Source organism: Cynocephalus volans, chromosome 7, assembly GCF_027409185.1.
Source record: "Cynocephalus volans isolate mCynVol1 chromosome 7, mCynVol1.pri, whole genome shotgun sequence".
NCBI lineage: Eukaryota > Metazoa > Chordata > Mammalia > Dermoptera > Cynocephalidae > Cynocephalus > Cynocephalus volans.
The window spans coordinates 76,299,451-76,307,112 of record NC_084466.1 but is presented as its reverse complement, the minus strand read 5'-3'; the positions used below and the strand labels follow the sequence as shown (position 1 = coordinate 76,307,112).

Here is a 7,662-nt window from a genome sequence, read left to right as displayed (position 1 = left end):
TTTTCACTACTTTTTGGTTGGCTCAATTGTTTCTTTGCCTGACCTGTGGAGTATTAATACATATGCATTTTAGTTATCAGCCAAAGATGCAAAGCAACTCATGCAGATTTTGCTCCAGTAATCTATTGTTCAGTGTCTGTTACTAGAGTTGTTTTATATATTTTGTCCAGTTTTCTAGTTTTTTAAAGTGGGAGGGCAAGTCCATTATCAGATACCTTATTATAACTGACAGTGAAAGTGTTCAAGTAAGGTTTCTAACCTAAGGTTCTGATTCCTGTGTGTGAATCACACTATTTTATACAGTTCTTTAAAAATCTGATTTTATGTTTTTATAATGTGAATTAAAATTTTGTTCATAGGATTTGAAGTTGTGCAAAATCTGAACAAAAACTCTTGTTGTGGTTTTATTTAAGTGCCGTTTTATACTCAGAGATACTAGAATTGAGTAATAGTACTTTGTTATTTCCAAATTACAGCAGTCTAAGTCACAAAACTTATTTCTTACATAAAAAAATCAACCCTTGGCAACAATTTTCTTTGTACCTCGTTCCCAAGTAAAACGTGATTGTTGCATATTTCCAAACTGATTAATTGAATTTCTCTAGCTATTTGCCCCTGGTTTCTTTTCTGTTTACAATTGCTGTGGAAATTTGGAGCATTATCACAAGATGTTCTTTATCAGTTTGATTGTGGGGTACAAGACTTATAATAAATTACTTTTCTCTCTGTAGCTTTGCAGAAAGAGTGTTCTCTATAAACCTTAGCTCATGTCTAAATTACAGCCTAGTGCTGATTTACAGCACTATATGGTACCTTTGTGACTTGGTACCTTATGTGCCTGTTGCAGCTGCTTTGATTAGCTGATTGCCTGCTGAAGTTACCTTCTCTTTAATATAACAGCATAATAAACTTAGCAACTTCCTGAAGAACAGCTGTGCAAAATAATCACTAGCTGTAGGCATGGAAAGGATTTGACATCCTTTCCAGAATAACGTTAGGTACCTTTGTGAGACACTATGCTAGGTTCTTTACAGGCATTCTCTCATTTAGTTCTCCTAACAGTCTTTGAGCTAGACATTATTATCCTGCTCTGCAGATAAGAAACTGGATCCAGGCAGCTGGGCATGGGCTTCACTCTAATAAATTCACAGCTGGCAACTAAGAAATGGGCCCTAAACACTATCCAACAAACTTAGTTTCTCAGATCAAGTCTCCACAATGCCTTTTTCAAAACTTCATTTGGAGCCATAACCTTCCCTTATCAGTCAGCTATCAAAACCAAATCTGTAAGCATTCTGTATTACTATATCATTTGTATGCATCCTGCGTTACTATATCTGTATTTTTATGCATCCTATATTCTGATACAAAAGAGAAGCTGTTCATCTTCCTCTTTTAAGCCTAATCCCTCCACCTGTGCCTTGGATTCTACCAATTTTGTCTTGTCTGTAAAAACCTTACAAGGTTCTTTGTCCTTTCTCTGTCCTATTTTCAGCTCCTGCCTCACAACTGGATCCTTGCTTTGGCTTTGATTTTTCCTAATATCTTACTAAAGTTTTAAACATAGAAAATTGAAGGAAAGTGACAGTGAACATTTATATCAATATTTTTTAATAAACCTACTTTGCTTGCTTTATCACATACTTATCCATCCCCTCCATTAGACATTTTATGTTTTTGATGCCTTTCAAAATGAATTAAAGACATCTGTCCATTTCCTCCCAAGCCTGTTAGCATGCATATCAGTAACTAGCAAGTTTAAAAACATGAAAAATACATAAAAGGCATAACGAAAGGGAAGGAGAAAAATTATTTTTACAAAAGATGAAATGATTAGAATATTCTAACAATTCCATTAATGAGTGAATTTAGCAAGACCACAAGATATAAAGTTAATATGCAAAAATAAGTTATATTTTTATATAGCAGCAGTAAACTATTGGAAAATAAAGTTTAATTGATTCAGTTCACAAAACATCCAAAAACCTAAAATATGTAGTAATACATTTAACAATAATCAAGACCTGTACATTGAAAATTGAGAAATCATTATTGAGAGAAATTAAGTCTCAAATAAATGGGGAAGTACATTTGATTTGAAGACTCAAGATATCAATTCTCTCTGAACTTATCTATGTTCTAGTTATATGTATTATCTTGCTGATCAGTTTTGCTAAATACCAATCCCAGTGGGACTCCCTCTGCCCGGAAGATAGCGAAGATCATTATGGGTCAGGAATAGTAGCCTAAACACTTCTGCCCACTGCATCTTGGGCTATAGTTTTACCAATTGCCTGAGTCTGATGAGACAGAACACACTCACATGTAACAAGTTATATGAAGTAGGTTTATTACTTACAGATAGGCAGCAAGGGACAATAGAAATCTCGGGTCTACCGTGAGTGGGTTTCCCAAGCTTTCAGAAAGCTGCCAGGGTTGAATGGAGTCTCAACAGTGCAGGCCTCACTTGCACTACAGCTGAGGAACCCTGAAAGGCAGCCCACCCCAAGTTATATAGCTTGGGGTGAGAGATCTCGCTGGCAAAGCTTAGAAGGATATCCTGCTTCCAAGGGAGAGAGGAACAAGTCCTGGGATGTTTCAGATAGTTCTTGTCTCTGGACGTTGACTTACCAGCACATTCTGTGATTATTCTGAGTACTACATGCAGGAAGGGGGAGGGGGTGAACTGGATTGGTCTAAGTCCACCGGAAGCACTGTCTTGCACATCTACAACTTTATAAATCTCACAGTACGGTGTTGTGATGTTTGTTTTAAACAGCTTCAAGTATTTTAGAAGAAATTAAGAGGAAAAAAATATTAACATTCATTAGCTGCTTACCTTTTCATTCCTTTCTGAATATACAAGGGTCAATCTGTCTTGCTCTCCACTGAAAGCAAGAACTTTCTGTAGCATTTTTTTCCTTTAAAATTTATATTTATATTTGTGGAGTACAGTGTATTGTTTCAATAGATGTGTATCCTGCACAATAATTCACTTAGGGTAGATAGCCTAGTTTTGTTGCCATTAGTTCACCCCTAATCTTCCCCCACCCCTCCCAACCTCTGGTAATCATTATTCTACTCTCTACTTTTTTTTTTTAAACACACAAAGACTAACATCCTTATTGAAAAAATATTCTTATTCTTAAAAATTAGAAAAATCTAAGCAGATATTTGGTGAAGGACATGAGCCAATAAGTCACACATCCAAAGAAATACACATAGTTAATAAGTACATTCTAGGATCTGGTTGCGGGTGGGGTTGGGGATCCCCTGTCAGGATCATGGGTGGGCTGGCTCTGTTGCCAGCCTGGATGTGCAGTGGTGAGGGTGGGCCTAAGGCCCACGGTCCCTGTCTCTTGGGACTCCTGGGGCATGGGTCTGGCTCCGTTGGTAGCTTGGACATCCGTATGTCAATTTATATCTCGGTGAAGCTCAACCTTGTCCTCTGGGTCCATTTCTACTTCCAGCTCCCATGCTGAGTTGGTCTCAGGAGCCATCCACTTCAGGTGGGAGGAAAACAGAATTTCTGTGCCTGAAGGGGTCCAGTGTGGCTGAGGCCCAAGCCCGGCAACCTCACCAGTATTTAATTTTAATAGACAAAGACTGTATATATTTATAGTGTACGATATGATGTTTTGATATATGTATACATTGTGGAATGACTAAATCAAAGTATTTAACATGGATTATCACACATACTTTATTTTTGTGAAGAGAACACTTCAAATGTACTCTCAGGAAATTTCAAGTATACAATATGTTATTAACTATAGTCACCATGGTGTACAATAGATGTCTTGAACTTGTTTTTCCTGTCTAAATGAAATTTTGCATCCTTTGACCAATATCTTACCAATACCCCCGGCCCCTCCCCAGCCTTTGGTAACCACTCTTTTTCTCTCTGTTTCTATGAGTTTGACTTTTTCAGATTGCACATATAAGTGAGAATATGCAATATTTTTCTTTCTGTGTCTGGCTTATTTAACTTAATGTCTTCCAGGTTCATCCGTGTGTTGCAAATGTCAGGATTTCATTGTTTTTAAAGGCTGAATAGTATTCCGTTGTCTATATATACCATATTTTCTTTATAATGTTCATCCTTGAAGGACACTTTGGTTGATTCCACATTCTAGCTACTGTGAATAATGCTGCAACGAACATGGGAGTCCAGGTATCTCCTTGACATCACTGATTTCATATTTTTTAGGTACATAACCAGTAGTGGGATTGCTGGATCACATGGTAGTTCTATTTTTAATGTTTTGGTAACTGTTGTACTGTTTTCCACAGTGATTACTATTTTATATTCTGGCCAACAGCGCAGAAGGGTTACAGTTTCTTCACATCTTCTCCACCACTTATTTTTTATTTATTTATTTTTTTGTAGTAGCCTTCCTAATGGGGGTGAGGAGGTATCTCATTGTAGTTTTGATTTGCATTTTTCTAATGATTAGTGATATTGAGCATCTTTTCATGTGCTTATTGGCCATTTGTACATCTTTTTTAGATAAATGTCTGTTGTTCAAGCCCTATGTTCATTTTCAAATTGTGGGGTTTTTTTGTTTTTGTTGATTTTTAGGAGTTCTCTCTGTATTCTGGATAGTAATCCCTTTTCAGATATGTAATTTGCTAATACTTTTTTCTATTCTGTGGGTTGCCTTTTTATTCTGTTGATGATATCTTTTTTTTTTTTTTTTTAAAGATGACCGGTAAGGGGATCTTAACCCTTGACTTGGTGTTGTCAGCACCACGCTCTCCCAATTGAGCTAACCAGCCATCCCTGTATAGGGATCTGAACCCGTGGCCTTGGTGTTATCAGCACCACACTCTCCCAAGTGAGCCATAGGCTGGCCCTGATAATGTCTTTTGATGCACAAATATTAAAAAATTTTGTGAAGTCTAATTTGTTTTTTTATTGTTGTTGCCTGTGCCTTTGGTGTCTTGTGCAAGAAATTATAACCAAATTCAGTGTTGCAAAACTTTTTCCCTGTATTTTCTTCTAAGAGGTTTTATAGTTTGAATCCTTATATTTAGGTCTAATATCTATTTTGAGTTAATTTTTGTGTATGGTGTTAGGTAAGGATCCAGCTTCATTGTTTTGCACGTGGATATGCAATTTTCCTGACACCATTGGTTGAAAAGACTGTCTTTTCCTCCACTGAATGGTCTTTATACCCTTTGTTATTACTTTTAATTGTGGTAAAATACACATAACTTACAATTTACCATATTAATCATTTTTAAGTGTACAGTTCAGTGGCATTAAGTACATTCACAGTGTTACACAACCATCATCACCGTCCATCTCCAGAACTCTTTTCATCTTGCAAAACAAAATCTCTACACATTAAACAATCACTCCCTACCATTCTACTTTCTGACTCTACATATTTGACTACTCTAGGTATTTTATATAATAATGATTATACAATATTTGTATTTTTGTAACTGGCTTATTTTCCTTAGTGTAATGTCCTCAGTCAATGTTTTTAGCAGTTTGACTGATATACCTAGTGTGGTTTTCTTTGTAATCATCCTGCTTGATGTTCATTGAGCTTCTTAAATATGTAATTTTTTAGTTCTAGAATTTATATTTTGTTCTTATTAACAATGTCTATTTCTCTGCCTTATTTTCTATTCTTTTATTTATTATGAGTATATTTTCCTTTATATCCTGGAATATAGTTATAATTGGTGTTTTAAATTCCTTTTCTGTGAGTCTCACCATCTGAGTCATTGTGGAGTAGGTTTGTGTTGATTGTGTTTTTTCTTGAAAATAAGTCATGTTTTTCTATTTCTTTGTATGTTGAGTAATTGTGAATTGTATCCACTGTTATTACAGAAGAGTGTGTATGCAGAATGAGGGTTCAAGTTCCCTTGTTCTCTTTTGTCTGAGACTATCCCTGTCAATTCCTAGCAGCTGTGACTATAGTTTTCATAAGAATTTTAGCTGCCCATTTTAATGACGACTGTGGCCTGCCCTAAAAAGGAAAACTCTCCAGTGCTCTGTCCACCTTCTAGTTGTTGACCCCTCCCAGTCTCTGCTTGTTCTTCTCTCCCAACAGTTGCTTTTTGTACTTAGTTCAAAGTTTATAGTTGTTGTCTACTGGAAAATTGTGAGCCGTACCAGAAGCAGGAATTCCTCCCCGTTGTTTTGTAAGTATGTTCAAGCATTTCCTATTAAAAAAAAAAAAAAAAAAAGCTTTTATATACCCCATATCCCCATCTTGTATCCTCTCTTTCTGCTCTTCACAAATTTCTAAAAAGTGTTTTCTGCCTATATTGCCTATATTTTCTCACTTCTCAACCCATTTCAATCTGGTTTGCCCTCTCATAACTTCAAAAACCCAGTTTAGTCTAAAATATAGGGATGTATGTGTATCTTCATCCAGTTCATTTCTGCTCTATAGCCAATGAACTTTTTACTTGACCTCAGCAACGTGTGTTACTCTTGAATCCCTCTTTCCCATGGCTTCCTTCAGACAAATGCTCTCCAGTAGTTTTCCCCTATCTCTTTGGCTGCTCAATTTGCAGGCTTATTCTTACTGAGCCAGCAAATGTAGAATTTGGCTTTATCCTTGACTTTCTTCTGCTCACAATATTCTCTCCCCCGTGACCTTATCCATACTAAAGGCTTTAAACAGTGCCTATTAGCTGATACTCCATTTATATGAGTTCAGACTTTATCTGAGTTTCACGCTTATACATCTAAACACCTATTTGATTTTCGCTCACAGATACATCAAGGACATCTCAAACTGAACATGTACCACACTGAGGCTTTGATCTCTTCCAGCACAAACTAGACCTTTTCTAGTGTTCCTTATTCAGTGTCATCTTTTCTGATTCTTTTCCATGTTCTACAACAGTGGGAATTTCCTGGTGTTCCATCTAATGTTCTTTATTCAATGACCAGCTTTATACCTGTGCCTTTTTCTTATGTCCCTTCCCCCTTTCCACTTCTGCTTCCTGAGACAACTCAGTTATTAGTTTAAAATAGTACCTATGTTGATGATTCCCATGTGCAGACATTAGGTATTTTTCATAATATAACCTTCTCACATTTTCTGTTAAACCATCTAGTCCACTTAGCTTCTTCCTTTTGTCAGGGAACAACTTTTCTAAATACTTCGTATAAAACTTTGGAGTAATTTGACTCTTTTATCCATTTTGATACAGTCAGTTGTCAAGTTCTGATCATTTCTCCTCATGTATGGATGCTATTTTACCACTCCCTATCTCCATCAAGTAGTATGTAGTAGTTGTACCTGTCACCGAGTGAGCTATAACAGGCAGACTACATGGACTCATGGTTAGGCTTTACTCAGGTGGGCATACAGATAAAAAACAACAACAACAACAAAACATGGCCATAATTCCAAATATAGCTATTTATGCAGTTAAAAATCTATAATTCTTTATAGTAAGCAGCATATATAACTTAGCAGTTCATTTCTATGTGAGAAAAAAATACAAAGAAATATAAATGTTTAGATTCAGACCACTAAGTGCAACTCCTGTCCATTAATTTGTTTAGAAAAGTATTTATTAAGCACCTGCTGTGTACCATGAGTTTTTTAAGGCACTAGCGATACAGCAGGACAAAAGAGATATCACCTTCCTTTGTGAAGTTTACATTTTATCACAAAGAAAAGGATG

The 7,662-nt window shown here is 36.2% G+C and overlaps 1 non-coding gene across 1 annotated transcript; it reads right to left on the bottom strand.

Moving 5' to 3' along the window:
* Positions 1-4,706: 4,706 nt before the first annotated feature.
* On the bottom strand, positions 4,707-4,779 carry TRNAV-GAC (transfer RNA valine (anticodon GAC)). The gene has a single exon. It is a non-coding gene; the product is annotated as a tRNA-Val (tRNA).
* Between the last annotated feature and the right edge of the window lie 2,883 nt (positions 4,780-7,662).